At 36.1% G+C, this 20,528-nt stretch overlaps 2 long non-coding RNA genes across 5 annotated transcripts in view; one reads left to right on the forward strand and one right to left on the reverse strand.

The window, feature by feature from the left end:
* Nucleotides 1-20,528, reverse strand: part of LOC123384777 — a 489,335-nt gene that overhangs the window by 301,658 nt on the left and 167,149 nt on the right. For all 4 annotated transcript variants that reach the window (XR_006596304.1, XR_006596307.1, XR_006596310.1 and 1 more), the window contains exon 2: nt 10,743-10,805. This is a non-coding gene — a long non-coding RNA (uncharacterized LOC123384777). The remainder of the gene's footprint in view (nt 1-10,742; nt 10,806-20,528) is intronic.
* Nucleotides 12,451-16,358, forward strand: LOC109498740. Its single transcript, XR_002741468.2, has 4 exons — nt 12,451-12,639; nt 13,560-13,586; nt 15,394-15,478; nt 16,135-16,358. It is a non-coding gene; the product is annotated as an uncharacterized LOC109498740 (long non-coding RNA).

A 20,528-nucleotide genomic window follows, 5' to 3' on the forward strand; every position in this document is an offset into this window, starting at 1 on the left:
TCAGGGTCCTCATCTGTAACTTAAGAATATCAAGTTATATAATCTCATCAGCAAGTAGTTTAACCTGTCTAAACCTCAATTTCCTCATTAATATGGATGATAATGGTATCTGTGTCATGGAATATTGTGGCATTTAAGTAGATAGTGCTGGTAAAACATATAATGCTCAACAAATGTTACTTATTATTAATCTTAAAGTCCTGTCCAGTATGTGACATTTAAGACATATCATAGTCTAAAATAAGCCACAGCAGGACTTCTAGGGAAGATGGCAGAGTAGGAGGACCCGAAGCTCATCTCTCCCACAGATTCGACCCACATCAGTGTGAAACAACATGAAGACTGGAAGAAGAGGCTCTCCACAGCTAAATGTAGACAAGAAGCCACATCAAAGAGGGTAGGAATAGTGAAGACATGGTCAGGAGCTAAGGGGACCCCTAGCACTGTCCACAGGAGGGAGGAACACCACCAGAGCAGAGACAGGAAAGAAACAGACCTCCACACCAGGAATCCAGGCACAGGGAATCCCTATAATATATGGCTTTGAAAACCAGTAGGACACATTTTCACAAGTTCTTGCAATCAATGGGGCTTAAACACCTGGAACATTAAAATAAGCCATAGTATATAAAAAGAAGGGTAGGAAACACTAACTGTCTCTCTCCATTTTGTTACAAATTCTCAATCTGGCCTCCAAAGCCCTATGCAGATCCCATTTTGGGGCACTTTGGCACTCTATACCTTGGGGGCCTAAATACACAAATCCTGAAGGTCAGCGTTTACCTTTGTTTCCAGAACTCTGAAAATTCTGAGATGTATTCAAGATGACTTGAGTAATGAGTTTGCTTTGTGAGGGAATTGAGAGTTTGGTTCAGGTGAAGTAAGCTTTAAAACCCTTTTTTAGGTTCAAAATAGACCTAACTATTTTTAAGAAGTTGTGGTCTCCAGAAAGACTCAGAATAGAAAACCTGTGAGAGTTGAGCACACTTGGGCCAACTAGTTTTGACTGTCCTAAAAATAGGATAATCAGACCCATCGAACTGCCAAGGCACCAGACCACTGGGTGTTACTCCTTTATTATGTTCAGATTTTTTTCTTATTGTCTTACTTGATCAAAAAATAGTGTAGTTCCCGAAATATAAATCCAATAAAGATTAACACTGGAAAAAATAAAAAAAATTGTCAATTTAAAATTTCCAAAATATTACTGATGTATTTTAATGAATACCCATTATTTAGCAAGGATATAGAGATCATTTCTCTTTTCTACTACCTTGCTCTGGAAATCTTATAAAGATAAATAGATTAAAAAATTAAGTATTCTATTATGGGATATCATGTGTTGTTTTTACTTTAAGGGAATCAATATTAACTTCTGATTTCCCATGAAACTGGTTTTGTAATCACCATATATTAGGCAGCACTGATACTTGTGTTTATAGCATTTATAGAAACTGATAGCATAAATCTTAAAAATACAAAAAAAGAAGAAAAGTGAGACAGACAACAGAGAAAGGGAAACAACTTGCCAAAAGAAATAATATTTGGAACTTACGTAGCAAGATTTCGTATTATTTTGAATTTAGTATTGCCCTTCTAGTTTTCTCTATTTTTTACTTGTTCAATTATAAATCAATCCATAAAACTCTGTTTCCCTATATCTTCAAAGAATTGGAAAATATTTTATCATGAAGTTAGCTCTCCTTTTGTTAAGCTGCAACTCTGAGACTAAATTCACACAAGGGTCTTCCAAAATGTGAAAGAAGATCTTTATTCATCACATACATAACTAAGGAAATACCATATTATCATTTTCCCGAATGAGAAGAATAATGTCTTGGTCAATCAGTCATTGATTATTATTTTAAAAAAAATTTTTAAGCTTAGGAGTGCCTGAGTGGCTCAGTCGGTTGAGCATCCGACTTTGGCTCAGGTCATGATCTCATGGCTCATGAGTTTGAGCCCTGCATCGACCTCTGTGCTGACAGCTCGGAGCCTGGAGCCTGCTTCGGATTCTGTGTCTTCCTCTCTCTCTGCCCCTAACCCACTCGCATTCTGTCTCTGTCTCTCTCAAAAATAAATAAACATTAAAAAATTTTTTTAATTAAAATTTTTTAAGCTTATTTATTTTTGAGAGAGAGCAAGTGAGCAGGGGAAGGGCAGAGAAAGAAGGGGAGGGACAGAATCTCAAACAGGCTCCACTTTATCAGCACAGAGCCCAGCAAGGGGCTCAAACTCCTGAACCATGAGATCATGACCTGGGCCAAAGCCAAGAATTGAACGTTTAACCAACTGAGCCACCCAGGTGCCCCAGTCATTTATTATATTATTTTTTAACTGCTTTTCAAGTAATGTGTGCAGAGTTGAAGAAATAAATTCTCTTTCTGAAGCTACTTTCTAATTCTTATTCAGGCACAGGCTTAACAATTCACACATCTTTCCTCACTTCACAGGATGTCACCCCCTACCCATGGATATCTTCCATTTTCTCTTCAGGTCCATTGATGTGGTTCCACTATTCTGCCTTGTATCCGGTTCTATCAGGTTAGAAATACTGGCCTGCATGAATACTGGAAAAGGGCTAACTCCTTGAAGAATACCTTCATTTCTTTGATTGATTCCTCCTCATTCCTTGAGTGATCACCTTACTTCTTGAAGGATACAGTCCATCAAGATCCAGATCCTTTATCTTCCACTTTGCACCCTAGTTTCTATCTCATCTTAGCTCTGATCAGCCTTATTTCCCCCCATCTCTTCACCTTTTCTCTAGTCTTTAACATTTTATGTTTCTCTAAGTCCTTTTCTTGTGTGTGTGTGTATATATACACATAAATCTGGCTTTCCTCATTTGCAAAAAAAATAAACAAACACAAACCCCATTTGCTATCAACACCAGCTATATCTCACTATGAAGAATGTCTGAATTCCACAAGGTATAATCTTCTCTTGAATCTTCTGATTTCTCTCATATAATTACTTGCCTCCTCTAAAAATCTCCATAATTTTGTCACTAGGAGCCTATACGCAAATTTCCAAAGAATCTCTCTTAGACAAATTCAAAATTTTCTCATTAAAAAAAAAGAAAAAAGAAAAAAAACCTCACCAGTTATGTGATTTTCAGGTAACTACCTAACTTCCTTACACCTTGGCTAAGGAAGCCAAGGCTTCCTTGCTACCTGAAATGTAGCCTTGCTACCAGACTATTGCTACCTGAAAATAACACAGTCCTCATAAGGTTGCAGTAAGAACTAAATAAGATAATGCATGAAAGGTGCTCAGTCCTTAAAAGAGGATCAAGAAAAGATGGCTAAGTTTTTTGTTTGTTTTTGGTGTTTGCCTTTCCTCATTAACTCCTTCTGAAGTCATGGGCATCAAAAGCAATGCTATCTTCATTCCCTAAGTTATTGGATTATCCCCTCCCTTGCCCATCTTGCCTTTGCTTGACAATTAACTCTGCGGAGTCACAGAAACCTGTTAGCTGGTTGTTTTAGGTGGAGGCCCTACAGAGTACATAGTGAAACAGTTGGGGCTCAGTTAATATTGGATGGATGAATGCTCCTCCTTCAAAACACCCTCCTTGCGCCTACACTGTGTTTCTTGAGATGCTACTTCCTCCCTGGCTTCCCCTTTACATCTCTGGGCAGCACCCTGGGGAGCAGGTGCACAAGACTTCCACAGTGAAGACTGCTCATCTCTAAAGACTTCCACTGGAAAAATGTTCTCCCTTCTAAATTCAGAAACTAGGAGAGAGAACTGGAGCTAAGGAATGCAGAAGGAGATGGTGAGAACCCTGAGAAGTTAATCATTTTATTTCCTGACATAAATATTAAAGCCAAATGTAATGCCAGCAAAAGCCTTTTGCTAATATTCCTTCAGGAAACCATACAACCAAAGAAATTTACTTGCAAAAACCAACCAAACAAACAAGCAAAAACAACTCTGGACTTCTGACTAGAATACTAGGCAGGTTTATGATTTAAATTTAGAAACTAGTCTTCTATATATTTTTTCTAAATTCCATTAAGACTCAGCTTTATATCCACTGGTCAGAGAGGCCTCTATTCCTACAAGGATTGCTTATCGGGTCCAGGGAGAAAATATCTTAAAGGCAATACAATTCTCACTCTTCCTTAAACAGAAATTTTACTATTCTATATTACATTTTCATATAACATGTTATTTGGTGCCCTTGGGCCCTTTTGTAAAACAGAAGCCTATAGCAGTAAATGTCATGATAAAATGAAATCAAGGATTATGAAAGTGGTAAAACTTTTATTAAATATGAAATCCTATATTCACTACCTTAGACTCAGTGACTTTAACACTTGCTTTTCAAAATTTGGTGTCAATATCAGCTTTGTCTCCAAATTAACAAACTGCATGGAGCATTTAAGGCATTGACTTTTAATAAAATAAACACAATTTATATTTTAAATACATTACTATGTGTGCCCAAATATAAAATAACCTCAAAGGTAAGATAATTCTCCCATTTTATTCCAAAATGTTTTGAACATTTGAGCTTGAAATATAGGCATATAAATGTACTAGTGAAATATCTATTTATAATATTATTTTAATTACCCAGACATTTAAAATTATTCTCTGGTGTAGTGTCATCCAACAGAACTTTCTGCATCGATGGAATTGCTCTATATCTGCTCTATCTAATATGGTAGACACTGGCCACATGTGGCTATTGGGTATTTGAAATGGGACCAGTACAACTAAGGAACTGAATGTTTACTTTAATTTTCATTAATTTAAATTTAAATTAGCTCATGAGGCTAGTGGCTACAAAACTGGACAAACATGGCTTCAGAAAACAGAAGAGTCTTTCAGAAATGTTCTTTTCCACTCTCATTGAGACTCTTCACATATACCTTAGATAGCATTATCATCACCACCATTACAGTGATGTTAGAGGTATTACTGAATCTTTTCCACAGCATGTAGTTTTTTACTTCTAAGTGTTTTAAAATACAAGGAAGATTTAAAAGAAAATGGTGTGTGCAGAGATAGGAACATACGACAAGAAAAGTGTCCTGATACTTATGTGTAAAATGAGACTGAAGAGAGGAGATGCCAAATATAAGCACCACTCTCTGTGAAGATGGTCCTAAACCTATTTGGGTTTAGCACTTTGTTCTAAATTCTAAGGAACCAAAGGATCCATACGCAAATGACAGTCTTTCTTTCTGCAAATGATTTTCAAGTGATTGTCAAAAGACTCATTTACAACCATATCCAACACTCACAATTGTAAGACCTCAACCCTAGGAATAATTATAAAATCTGTTTCACAGTTCTTTCCCTTTTTTTTAACCCATAAGATTAGATTTTGTAAAAAACATAAAAATCTAGCACAGTTTGAAATCATTTCAAGCAAATCTGAACTTTGTTGTTCAAAACAGAATGATTGAGACATATTATATGAGAAACTTCTTAAGGACACATCCTCTCATCTGAAGGATAATTTTGAGGGAAAGCAATTGCCTTAATTTGGTACATACAGTCACTAAAAAAAATTACAGAAGTGAGAACTGACAGAATACATCTTTAAAAGTTGTGCATTTTCTTTACAATAACATGAAATCTTTTCCTATCACCAAGCCATCTTTAGATGTCTTGCTTTGCTAACCCTCAAAACACCAGTCCATGGAGACTGATTTGAATTTAGTTAGGAGTGACTGGTCATTCTAACAAGCACCAAGCGGCAAACATTGTAGATAGAGGCCCAGAGGCTCCTTAAAAGGTGATACAGGGGCATAGGTATCAATCCCAGGAGTTTCCGGCATTTAAATAATAATGAGTAATTATGTGATCATTTTATACCTCTTGGTATGCACAAGTAACATACATAGCCATGTATTTCCTGTCAAATAAAACAAAATACCTCAATCATCATTCCTACAATGAGATCAAAAAACCACTCTCGGCTTACTCTCCAGACTTTCCTTAGAACGATTTTTCCCCAAAGATGAAATGAATGATGTTTCACATGTGCCATTTCGTTCTGCTTTATTACTAAGAATTCCTTGAATGGGGTGAGTGAAAAGGAATGTTAATCTACCTCAATCCAGAAAAAAAAATCCTCACATCCATAAAATGAAATTAATGATCTCCAGAAGCAAATAATTTCAGTGTGATGATGATCTTTGAAGAAGAATTAAGGTGCTTTCAGGTGCTCTGCCTGGATCTTTAACTTAATGAGGCAGATCAATCAAGAGGATAATGGGTAGATGGATATTTTTGTTGTTCTATTTTTAATGAATAAGAGACACTTGTATTCATTAAAATTATAAAAAAGATAAATAATGAATCACCTCAAATTACAGAATTTCCATATTTCTTAAAAAACTGACACTGTGCCTGCCAATAATAGCCTCATATAATATTTATGAAAGCCTGGCTTTCTGTAATGAGAAATTCAACAATTATCATGGTAATAACTTGGGAGGCAAGGATGAAATATACGGTAGTAAAAGCAAGTCTCAAGTGGAGACGGTGTGTGCGTCCTGTCAGACCGCTTGGAGTCAGGACCTTCCGAAGTCTGCAGGGTGAAGCACGTGTTCCTCCATGATTGTCCAACTGAATATGAAACTTACTTTATATAAAGCAATTTTCATTGTTCTTCCTTATAAATTTCTCATATTATATTAATAATTTCTCAGACCCAAAGTTTACATTCTTTCCTGCACATCTATCACTTGTTTTTTTAACCCTAGTGTCTCTTACTTCACCCACATTTTTCTCTGAGAAAATCTTCATTGTATTACATTTTCTAAGTTCTCTTTCAATAATTTGATTTCTTCTCCTCCTTCTTCCTGTGAAATACCTAGGTACAAGATGTATCTGGGGGACTCAATCGGTTAAGCTACAGACTTTGGCTCAGGTCATGATCCCATGGTTTGTGAGTTTGAGCCCCACATCTTCTGTCTCCCTCTCTCTCTAGTACTCTCTCTCTCTCTCTCTCTCAAAAATAAATAAACATTTTTTTAAAAAAGGAAATACTTGGGGGGTGCCTGGGTGGCGCAGTCGGTTAAGCGTCCGACTTCAGCCAGGTCACGATCTCGCGGTCCGTGAGTTCGAGCCCCGCGTCAGGTTCTGGGCTGATGGCTCGGAGCCTGGAGCCTGTTTCCGATTCTGTGTCTCCCTCTCTCTCTGCCCCTCCCCTGTTCATGCTCTGTCTCTCTCTGTCCCAAAAATAAATAAACGTTGAAAAAAAAATTAAAAAAAAAAAAAGTGGAGAGAGGGGCGCCTGGGTGGCTCAGTCGGTTGAGCGTCCGACTTCGGCTCGGGTCATGATCTCACAGTCCGTGAGTTCGAGCCCCGCGTCGGGCTCTGTGCTGACTGCTCAGAGCCTGGAGCCTGTTCCAGATTCTGTCTCCCTCTCTCTCTGACCCTCCCCTGTTCATGCTCTGTCTCTCTCTGTCCCAAAAATAAATAAACGTTGAAAAAAAAATTTAAAAAAGGAAATACTTGGATACAGAGATCCTTTCCACAAAAAGTGAGTAAAACTATTGAGTAAGTGATCAACTTATCTTTCTGGCTTTCTTTGGAAACTGACACTTAGTCCAAACTAGAAAAACACAAAACTAAGGTCCTGCTGGTAGAATTAAAACTTCTATTTGGCCCAATGCTGTGCTTCTAATATCTTTAGGATTTTGACTTTTACCCTACATTTATTAGCAAAGGTTAAGTTTTAGTCTAAGTACAAAATATTTACCAAAAATCTTAAAGTAGTAGAGTATTGAGATGTTATGACTAGAAAAAAATTATTAAGATGCTATTTTTAGGAGTACACATGTAGTTTATTTTATCAAGAAGTATTTTCTTTTTCCACACTGGGTGTAGAGCCCAACACAGGGCTTGACTCACAACCCTGAGATCAGGAACTGAGCTGAGATCAAAAGCTGGACGCTTAACCAACTGAGCAACCCAGGTGTCCCAAGAAGTACTTGCAATGAAATTAACTGTTTGTAAAAAGTCAATCTTCTATTCATATTATATAAGACAGGACCATGACAAAATACCAGAAAAGGAAATAAAACTAAAGAATGATTATAAAATATTATGTAGAACTAGTGGTTTCAAAGAAAATATATTTGCTATGATTTTTAAATATTTCACAGCAAATTACTTCAATTATACCTCTAGTTACCATAAAAACTCAAGAAGCACGCCATATTTTAACATGTCTAATTTAAGATCTTCAAATGCAAATAAATAAGGCATTTAAAAAGCATGACAATTTATCCTGTCATTGCTTAAAGCTCTTAATTGTGTATACTTAAGGCTAGTAAAGCTATAATAAGAAGTAGATTGGAAGCAAGCTGAACAAATAGTGTTCATGAATGCATCTTATTTGATGTTGAAGTCAAATGGTTCTATCAAAATGATTTAAAATTTGAGAGATCTATAGGGAATCTTATCTTGTTCTGTACATCGGAGTTCAGAGCTTTCCACTGAATTCTGTTTTGTTTTTGTTTTTGTTTTGTTTTTTACCTCTGATTATTCCACATGAACCACTGGGAGTAGACCAAATTAGGGGCACTGATCCTAATTTATGTCCTTTTTGACCCCTTTTCCTATCTTTAATTCTTGCTGGTAAGAGTGTTAAAAAATGTTTATGTCAAAATAAAGCCTGCATAATAAAGCATGGGCAGTTCAGAATAAAAATGTTGGTTTCATATTATGCAGATCATTATACCAACTAAATGTTCTTATTTTATCTTTTGATGTGGCTGTACTGTTAGTCCTATCATGAAAGATGGTATTTGTCAGTGTAACAAAGTACATTATATCAACTTCTACAAAGGCAATAACTGCATGACTTGCAAGAGAATAATTTTTTAAAGTAAAAATAAATAAATCTTATATTAAATATTTGATGTATATACAACTATGTATGTAATTATATAATACAGAATACATTAATTGTATTATTAAATTAACACACACACACACACACACACACACACACACACACACACACATATCGTATACCCAAACATGTACACAAAGGAAATAAAACAGAAACCTTTAGTTAAATCAGATCTTGAGTAATTCTTCCGTATGTTGAAAAGTTTTCAGTTCATCTGACATACAGCAATAAATACACCAGGGACCTTTATATACATTTATTCCACATTCATTTACTTAAAAACATAAAGTACTATTTTTTCATCCTAAGCAAAGCTAGGAATAATAGCTCTCTCTATATAGAACCCCTTTTCTTAGGGCAATGGAGCAAGGGAGATTTAACCCCTTATCTATTTGTTAGAATTCAAAAGGCTGTACTTTGGCTAATTTGTTTGGCCATTCTGTGTATGGACAAAGAGAGAGAGAGAAAGAGATAGAGAGACAGACAGAAATAGAGACAGTAAAAAAGATATAATATTTTTATATAAAATAAAATATATATGGTAACAAATAATCATCTACACTTTTCACTTACCTGAAACTATAAAATCATTCAAATGTGTATCTGTGTGTGTCTGTGTGTATTAATGGGTGTTTGACAGTTATGTCCATGAATGTCTCTGAACTGGTCTAGCACTTATAAACCTAATTTAAAAAAAATTAGAAATCAGAGAATTACTTTTGGGGATCTTTAGATTCTACTTCATTCATTCACCTCTTCTTGTGGGTGATAAATAACATAGCAGAAAGCAAGTGTCTTGCAAGGGCCAAAAAACAAATGAGTAACAGACATGGGACTAGAGTCTAATTGCTTAATCTTCAATTGAGTGCTGTTTCTAACGTACTGCGTTGCCTCACAAATGGTATTGTGTTATCCTGTTAATTTTATTGTTAATTTGGCTCTTTAAAGAATAATAAAAATTAACTAGTAAAAGAAATCATTTTAATGAATATGTGATCCCACAAATTTATTCTGAAGACCTATATGTCAGCAATACTAAAACAGATTAAGTATTAAGATGGGTGTGTATATCTGAAATTATTTAATATAAATTGGCTTCTCTAACATTAATGAAGAAAAACTTAACTCCTTAAGCAGGGAAATATTCTAATCTTAAACCATTTTTAGGTAAGGAAATTCCATGGGCTCATCTGGCAACTCAACAACACCTCCACCCTCACCACCCTTGCCCCCTTGGCTGCACTAGAACATGCACACATGCACACACACTCCTCTGAAATCATTCGGAAAAAAAAAGTCTCCCATACAATTCAAACATGCTATGTTTTGCCACATCCAGCCCTCAGACTGAAACCAGATAAAGAAGTAGAGAAACTGGATATAAATAAAGGTTGGTTCAATCATTTCCTTAATGACTGTTACAGCCAAGGAGCGACACCTCGTATTTGGTTAACCTTATACTAGTTCATGGAGCACATAGTCAGATAGTATTCTAGTCATCCCCCCCCACTCACCTCAGAGGATACATTCCCAGACCCCCAAGGGATGCCTGAAACCACAGACAGTACCAAACCCTATGTACACTGTGTTTTCCTGTACATACATATCTATGAGAAAGTTTAATTTATAGGTAAGGCACAGCAAGAGATTAACAACAAGAATAAAATACAACAATTACAACAATATACTATGATAAAAGTTGTGTGAATGTGGTATCACTCTCAAAATATTATCCAGCATTGTCTCATACTCACCTTTCTTCCTGTGATGCTGTGAGATGATTAAATGCTGACCTGAGGAGAGGAAGTAAGGTGTAGGACTCCAACGTGTGATGCAGCCCTAGGCTACTACTCACCTGATGATTTGTCGGAAACTGGGTCTGCTACTTCCAACCAAGGTTGACCTCTGGTAACAGAACCTGCGGAAAGCGAAACCACAGATAAGGAGCCTATAGGATACAGGTGAGAAAGAAGATTTCCAGGTTTCCTGACTCTACCAGTGAATACATCTGTTCTTGAGGAAGATACTTAGAATGACACTGTTTGTTTGTCAAATATGTGTAATTTCAGAATAGGTTCTTATGAGGACTGAGGCTCATAACAGGTATTTTTATAAATTAGGAAAATTTTTAAGTGCTCCAAAATTCAAAATATTACCCGTATAAAGCAATTTATCCATTCCTGTGAGAAAATATGCAGTAGGGACTGTTAAAGATAATTGGATCAAATGTGAAAGAGATTTGGAACATTGGCTTATATCAGTGACCTACACCAAAGAATTATTTGAAATAAATTTAGTGTGCTATAAAGTGGCCAATAAATAGCATGGTTCCTATTTGCTAACTCAGTGTTGGATGCAGATTAAGTGCTTGATACAGATTAAGTGCTTATGAAATACAAATGCCTGAAATAGAGAAAAAGAAAATGAATGAGGAGAAAGGGAATTTATTAACATGGAAAATAGGAGAAAAGAGAAGACAGTGAGAAGCAAGTAAGTGAGAGCAAGAGAATTCCTGTCAAATACACCACAGAAAAACAAAGTAATAAGAAAGAGGAAAAGTGCATCCAAAGCAAGAAGTTACTGACACAAAGCCCCAGATGATAGCACAAAGCTAAATTATAGAGCAGTCACCAGATCAGAGCAAGAGAAAGGAGGCTCCAAAAGGAAATTCTCCTAAAAAACATAACAGAATGGAATAAAAACTAGAAAGGTAGATGAGGGGCGCCTGGGTGGTTCAGCTGGTTAAGCATCCGACTCTCCATTTGGGCTCAGGTCATGATCTCAAGGTTTCATGAGTTTGTGCCCCGTGTAGGGCTCTGCGCTGACAGTGTGGAGCCTGCTTGGGATTCTGTCTCTCTTTCTGACCCTTCCCTACTCACGCTGTTCCTGTCTCTCTCAAAATAAATAAATAAACTTAAAAAAAAAAGGTAGATGATACTTTAGGGTAATAGAGAAGAATTAAGACTATGAGAAAAAATATTTTAAAATACGAGTAATTATGAAGTAAAAGAACAGTGATTATTCTTCCAAACACTTATCCAAGATGAGAAAAGTTAACATGATACTTGGTTTAGCAGTGACCAATATGTACATCATATGAGGTTGTGAACACTGCTTGCTGATTTACATTTTAAAATGCTATGATTCTATTGCAACAATTCTATTGCAAGAATGAGGGAGGAGCAGATAAGAGAACTAAATCTTTCCACCATCATCGACAACCAATATATAATACATCAACTTAAAAAATTACCATGTAGCAATGCAGACTTTTATTTAGAACTATGAATAAAACTACAGAAGAAACGGCTAAAAGAGGAAAAGTGCCTCTGTAAGAAAGGCGCTAAGAGGAAAGGAGGAGTGGGAGGTGCTACTGTGTATCATGGTAAGTTTTCAAAACAATGTAGTTTATTTGCATGTTTTTTCCCCAAATCATTCTCCTCTCTCCTTTGCATACTGGGGGCGGGCTGACCTCTGTAAACTACATTTCCCAAGATCCCTTGCAAATTGACTCCTGGCCCATTTCAGCCAATGAGAGGCACTGGCACAGAGTTGGCAGGCAGAAAAGCGAAACCAAGGTATTTCCTTCTCTTTCTATTTTGGTATCATCTCTGCCAGCTGGTATTCTCCGTGGCTCTAGTTCTTCCGAGACAGCTGGGATACAAGGTTCTAGCTTCAGCTTAGTGCCCCCCGCTCCTGAGCTCCTGCTTTTGAACCCTGAACTTAGAAATAGTGGTAACTTCCTAAGGCAGGTAATCTTGTCTTCCCATGGCGGTTCCCTAGGCCTTCCAACACCTTAATATTCCATAGTAGATTATTATTATTATTATACTGAATTACTTTACATGAGTTTTGGTTTTCTAAATGGCTCTTATACAAGCAACTAATTGATACTTTAATATACAGGTATAAGTAGGTAAAAATTTCTACAAGTTTAAACATATAAATGTATATTATAATGCTTTTCAAATTCTTAAAAAAAATTGAACAGTTCACTTCAGAATCACTTCAAAGGATATTATATTCTCACAAAGTATCTACCCTGAACAAATTCTCATAAGTTCCTTTATGGTTGTTAAAAAAACATTTGATTTATTTTATGACACTGCAAATATGAAATAAGTAAAATATTATATCCCCGAATAAAAAAGCAGAGTTTGCTGTTTCTAAGAATTTATATTTATGAAAACTGCATCTGTGTTTTTATTTTGTCTGCAATGAAAATATGTGCTCCAGCAGCACATCACTGAATATATCAATACAATTTGATACAGCAGGGCTCCTTCCTAAAAAGGGTTCACAGTCCAGCTAGAAGGAAAAACTCAACAGATGTCTTCCTCTGTTATTATTATGCATTTAAAAATATAAGTATATTTTTAAAAACCAGTATAGAAGGGCACATAGTGAAAACCAAGTCTCCCTCAATATTAATCACACTCCCCATGGGCAACCACTCTTAACATCTGGTGTGTCCTTCGTGATTCACGTACGCAGATGTAAACATACATCCACATTTCATCTGTAAAAGGGCATGATAATAACACTTACTACAGTACAGTTTTTGTGAGAACTAAAGAAAAAAACACAAAGAAGTTGTCATTGTGTTTATAGTAAATATCAGTTATTAATATTTTCCAACTTCATCTATACACCTACCTCCCTATTACGGAAGTTAACATTTATCCAGTCTCCAAACTAGGTAAGTAACTCTTAAGGTTTATTTTCGAAGTTTTTGCATGTATGAATATGCATGTATCATATATTGTATATTATTACATGTACATATATAAATACAGACAGTTAAGAATTTATCTATATGTGTATTACTGGGGATTAAAGGATTTGCATATTTTCACTTTTATATTGCCAAAGTGCCCTCCAAATAAAAAGTGCACACACACACACACACACACACACACACACACACACACACACTCTGTCTCTCTCTCTCTCTCTCTCTCTCTCTCTCTCTCTCTAACACACACATTCAATACAATATGCTTTGTGGTAATGATTCTAAATGTAATAGGTTATAAGGGTAATAGAACTCTTCAAAATGTGTCTTGTGAGGCAGGTAAGGCTTAAACAGAATGTGCAGTAGGTAAAGAGGAGGAGAAAAGACATGGCATATAAACAGACACATTATGTGTTATAACATAAGCAATGATGTGAAGCAGGGATTAGATGTGTATATAGACACAGCTTCAGAGTTAAGATGCTGGCTTGACTGAAGGGAAATAAAGTGAGGCATGTAAAGTGAAATCAGACTGTAGAGGAACTTGGAGTCAAGTTTCTGAATTGACGGAGAAGGTAAGCGTAGGTTTTGGAGCAATGGAAAGAGATGTAAAAGCAGTGGGTTTTTTTTTTTCCTCTTTTTTTGTTTGTTTTGGTTTGGTCTTTTAGGACAGTCAGGCCTCTTCTCAATCTGGTGATTTGTGTTCATTTTTTTAAGAATTTAAGCACATATTTTTGGCAAGCTCAAGCATAACGTGCAAGCAAATCAACCAGTTCCTGAATTATGAAAACTGTCATTTTCTAAGTAAAATTATTTAAAGAGCTAAAAATCAAGTTGTAATGCAATCGTCCAGAGTTTGCAGTTTTTATGTTCATCCTCTTTTTTTAAGGTGTAGATTTTATGATTCTTTTATGAATTAATCAGGTTGGTACCAAGAAGTTTTGAAACTATTAGTTTAAACACAGGAATGCTTCATCATGATATTGAACAGTCAATGTGAAAGGGGCTGACAGGATGATTTAATATTCCAGACCTATTTACCTATCCAGTACTTCTTGGCTGATCATTGAGCTTTTGCTGTGTTTTGGGTTTTTGTTTTTTTTAGCTGCTTTCAATACAGAGGGTGAGAATTAAAAGAAAATCTGTTTTGCTATCTATATTTCTGTGCGCATGATTTATATAAAGAATGTATAATCATTTTTATATAGATACTTTACATATGTATTAACGCCATCTCTACTCCTATCTAAATGGTTTGCGTTTGCTTTTTTCATACGCATGATTATTCTAATTATTGCCTTATGGTTTTTCTTAACAAGGTAAGTAGAGGTAAACATGCCAATGTTTGGAATCAGACAGATCTAATTTGAATCTTGGCTAGCCGACTTATTAACCCTGTGTCTTTGTTCATGTCACTTCTGTGAATGTCAGTTTCTTTACCTGAAAATGAAATAATTATACCACCTACCTCATTGTTTTTTCCCCTATCAATTAAATAAAATGACAAAGGCATTTAACAAGTCACTGGCAGCCATCAAGGAAATAACATGTAATAGCTATTATTATTATTGCTGTTAATTATTACAACACCATGATTGGAAAACAGACACAGAAATGAAATTTCAGTGAAAGCCTGAACTGTCTTAAAATATATGGAAGTCTTGTCAATCTTTCTTGATATGAAGGGGCTTACAGGTGGAACCACAACTCTGGCTCTGAATTAGAGAAGAGGATGTGGGACTCACTAATTTTGTCTTTCTTCATTTCCCAGCTCTAGCCACTCTGTCATTGCCCTGGCTATCCCTTTCCCTGGGCTCAAATTTCAGCAGATGCGCACATCTACGACATTACGAAAGGTAAATGTTTTATCTTTTTAATGTGGTTAGTGAAAAAAAATGCTTCTAAATATGTATTCCAAACCTCTCATATGGATACTTGAAAAACCATAAATAGGTTTATAGGAAGGTATTGAGAAAAGAAAACTTTGAAATTACATTATTGAGGTAACTTTTTAAAATTCTAATTTCCAATGAAGAATGTGCAGCGTTCATGTAAATATATGCAAATAAATACAGCTGCTTTTCTATTTTACTCCTAAATCTGGCCCTTTGAAATATCTCTGCAAAAACTATTTGCATGGAGGCTGTAATAAACTGTAGTGCATGTCCCTGTTACATAAAACAAAAGTATTCTCTGTGTATATACTACTGCATTTATTATTGTGTACTTTAGAATCACATTATGTGGAGACGGTGTTCTCTAGATCCTGGTGATGGTTTTCACTCAACTGATGTTGGCAAAGGTTAGGTTTCTCCTTTTGAAGCTAGCAGCATCTCATATACAAGCTCCATGAACACAGACTATGTCCTATTTTGTGCAAGACTCTATCTCCAATGTTAACTATAATATCCAAAAGTAATAATTGTTTAATAAGTATTTGTTGAATAAATGAATAATTAATATCTAGTTTCAAGATTACTAGTGTTTTCATGATATTCTTTAATTGTTGAAGCATCTACACCAGTTTCCCTCAAAATTCTTGAGCATCCTGAGGCAAAGGAAACAAAAGTAAAAGTGAACTATTGGGACCTCATCAAGATAAAAAGCTTCTGCACAGCGAAGTTAACAGTCAACAAAAATAAAGGCAACCGATAGAATGGGAGAATATATTTACAACTGACATATCAGATAAAGAGTTAATATCCAAAGGGCGCCTTGGTGGCTCAGTCGGTTAAGCATCGGACTTCGGCTCAGGTCATGATCTCGTGGTCCGTGGGTTTGAGCCCCACGTCGGGCTCTGTGCTGACAGGTCGGAGCCTGGAGCCTGTTTCGGATTCTGTGTCTCCCTTTCTCTGACCCTCCCCTGTTCATGCTCTCTCTCTCTGTCTGTCTCAAAAATAAATGTTAAAAAAATTTTTTATTAAAAGTTAATATCCAAAATCTATGAAGAATTTATCAAACTCAACACCCAAAAAACACATAATCCAGTGAAGAAATGGGCACAAAACATGAACACACACTTTCCCAAAGAAGACATCCAGATGGCTAACAGACACATGAAAAGATGCTTGACAACATTCATCATCAGGGAAATACAAATCAAAACCACAATGACATACCACCTCACACCTTTCAGAATGGCTAACATTAACAACTCAGACAACAACAGACGTTGGCGAGGATGTGGAGAAAGAGGATCTCTTTTGCACTGCTGGTGGGAATGCAAACTGATGCAGCCACTCCAGAAAACAGTGTGGAGGTTCCTCAAAAAATTAAAAATAGAACTACCCTATGACCCAGCAATTGCACTATTAGGTATTTATCCAAAGGATACAAAATTGCTGATTCAAAGGGGCACATGCACCCCAATGTTCATAGCAGGACTGTTGATAATTGCCAAAGTATGGAAAGGTCCATTGGCTGACAAATGGATAAAGAAGGTATGGTACATATATTACACAGCAATCAAAAAGAATGAAACCTTGCCATTTACAACAACATGGATGGAACTAGAATATATATGCTAAGTGAAATAAGTCAGTCAGAGAAAGATAAATATCATATGGTTTCACTCATATGTGGAATTTAAGAAATAAAACAGATGAACACAGGGAAAGAGAAGCAAAAATAAGATAAAAAGAGTGAAAGAGGAAAACCATAAGAGACTCTTAAATACAGAGAATAAAATGAAGGCTGCTGGAGAGGTGCTGGTGGGTGGATGGGGCTAAATGGGTGATGGGCAGTAAGGAGGGCACTTGTTGGGATGAGCACTGGGTGTTACATTTAAGTGATGAATCACTAAATTCTCCTGAAACCATTAAAAAATAAATAAATAAAATAAAGTAAAAATGACCAACAAAAAACAATCTGTGAGCATGTATCTTAAATTGAGTGTAAATATTTGTCCATTTAGGTTTTCTCTAATAGTACATCCACACAGAATCATGGTTTCCAAGAAAAAAAAATGGGTATTCAGTTTAGCTTTGGCTATTATAAGAAAATTCATCTGTCTCAGTTATAAGTTATGTTCATAGGCTAGAAGCATCTGGGCTTTTCCATAGGAAGTAGACTCATAAGACAGTATAAGGGAAAATGGCCTAGTTACCCTATTCTGTTCATACTGGGGACCCAGCCACAATTCCAGTTTCAGCCATTCCATTGCCACTCCCCTCACCTCCATCTGACTGCCACCCATTCCTGTCCAATATAGACCTGACACAGATCTAGGAACAGAGCAACACCATGATGTGGCCTATAGTGTTCTTTACCTGTCACTTGAGCCTATATTAAATCTATGGAAGAACAAAAATATCCTCCTCTGTCCCTAAGAGATGCTCATGTATTATACCCATTACAAAGAATAGAAACTGGGGTAAACAAAAGTTATTGGACAAGCTCAAAGCTGTTGTTACTAACGCTGGTAATAGAATCCATAAGCTCTTAATTTTCCCATATTTTATCCTAGAAGCACAAACTTCCTTATTTCCAAGAAGTGAATAAATATTTTGTCTTTGACTCAAATTGCAAACTGATATCTCACCGATCTTGAAAATTCCACATAGCTCCAGAAGTTTTCTACTTTTTCTTGCTCCTATTAAGCCCATTTCACTGTAACTTTCTCTTTGGTTTGTTCCCTTGTATATGAATCTAAATAGAATCACACAAAAATATGTGAAAGTATTTGGAGAAAGGAAGCAATGTGAAAATGATGACCAATCAAAGTGAAACTAGTTATTTAAAAAAAATTTTTTTAATATTTACTTTTGAGAGAGAGATAGAGCCTGAGTGGGGGAGGGCAGAGAGAGAGAGAGAGGGACACACAGAAACCAAAGCAGGCTCCAGGCTCAGAGCTGTCAACACAGAGCCTGACACAGGGTTTGAGCTAAAGAGCTGTGAGATCATGACCTGACCAAAGTCGGATGCTCCACCGACTGAGCCACCCAGACACCCCAAAACTAGTTATTTTTTAACAGCTGATAAAGAAAACTTAGATCAACTTTTGAGCACTTAATAAAGTATTGTATATTTAATTTTGTAGTTTGACAACAGTCATCCTTACCAATGCACAGTCCTTCTGGTTTGCATTAAGTATCCCAATACTTTCCCTAGAATGTTAAGAAATGATATTTCATCTGTTTAATCTGACATTCTGGTCAACAGCTTAATTTTCTAGGATATGAAATCTTTATTTGCTTGGAGAAATCATTTCTAATAATGCATTCAAGTCTCAGATGCATACCTAACCCCATTAAAGACAAGCTAAGAACATTTTTATAGTGTATTTCTCAGAATTATCTACAGTTATAGTTTATCTTTTTTTCTTTATGAATAGAGGATATATTAGCTACCATATTTTTTCCCCTTCCTTACCTTGTTCTACATAGAATGAATGGATGCAATCAATTCTACATCACTTAATGCACCTTTTCTATCTATAAAGGCAAAAACAAAGATCTAAATGTGAATCCATATTTTCTATCTTTTTTGGCATTTAAACCAAAGTGCAGAACATTACATATTAATTGTGGTTGTTTAAAACTCCCTGTAGGCAGCTTTTTAAGTAAATGGCATTCCAAGAATAATTACAGGGCAATTTTTAAAACAAGGATACAAAAACTTATATCTATAAATAAATGTTACCCTTCAAGGAAGTTACACCGGATAAAGAGCAATGTTACTGGAAATACAATTTTTGGCCTGAAGTAAAAATGAGAGGCCTAGAAGGTTCAAAACCTAATTCTGCTATTTACAAATGGTCTGATCTAAGGTGAGTTATTCAGATCTTCTATGCCTCAGTTTAGGTATCTGTATATGGTAGATTGTTACAAAACGGCTTCAGATGGAATATGCCTTCCTAAATGCATGCCCTTGTGTAATCTCCCCCTCCACACTAAATCTGGGCTAGCTTTATGAATTGCTTAGACCAACAGAATATAATGGATGCAACATATGCAAGTTCTGGGCTTAGGTGTGAAGAGGCTTTGCAGCTCTTATTTTCACCTTCTTGAAATCAGAACACCATGCTACAAAGATGACCTGTGTAGCATCCTGAAGGACGAGAGTTCATGTGGAGAAGACATGTGGTACCCTAGCTGACAGCCAATAGCTAGATAAATGAGCGAGGCTATCTTGGACCCTTCAGCCTCAGCTGAGCCATCAGCTGATGGCAGGCCACATGAATAATCCCAGGTGGCATGGGCAGAAGAAATCATCCAGATTACCAGTTCACAGAATCATTAGAAATGATAAATTGTTGTTGTTTTAAGTCATTAAATTTTGGGGTACTTTGTTAAAGAACAAAGATTAACTGAAACACTTAATAATTAGATAATGTTTACCTAACATGGTTTTGCTGAAGATGAAATAAAAATATACATACTTAGGGGGCGCCTGGGTGGCTCAGTCGGTTGAACGTCTGACTTCGGCTCAGGTCATGATCTCACAGCTCGTGAGTTCGAGCCCCATGTCAGGCTCTGTGCTGACAGCTCAGAGTCTGGAGCCTGCTTCAGATTCTGTGCCTCCCTCTCTCTCTGCCCCAACCCACTAGCATTCTGTCTCTGTCTCTCTCAAAAATAAATAAACATAAAAAAATTTTAAATAAAAAAATATATACATACTTGGAACAGTTTCTGGGCCATATAAATGTTCAACAGATGTTAATCATAATTATTATTATAAAGCAACTAAATGGAAGAGGACAAAACTAATATCCACATGCAAATTCTAGAATATTTGTTCAAAATCAGCACATTACTTCAGCATATACAAGACAATGAATAAGGACAAAAACTCTGGTGATTTGAAATCTAGACAAAAACAAACAAACAAACAAACAAAACACATGGACATAATGATGCTTTAAGTCAGGGACAAATTAGAAGCATAAAAACCACATCCACATGGCAC

This window comes from Felis catus, chromosome B1, assembly GCF_018350175.1.
Source record: "Felis catus isolate Fca126 chromosome B1, F.catus_Fca126_mat1.0, whole genome shotgun sequence".
In the NCBI taxonomy this organism is placed as follows: Eukaryota; Metazoa; Chordata; class Mammalia; order Carnivora; family Felidae; genus Felis; species Felis catus.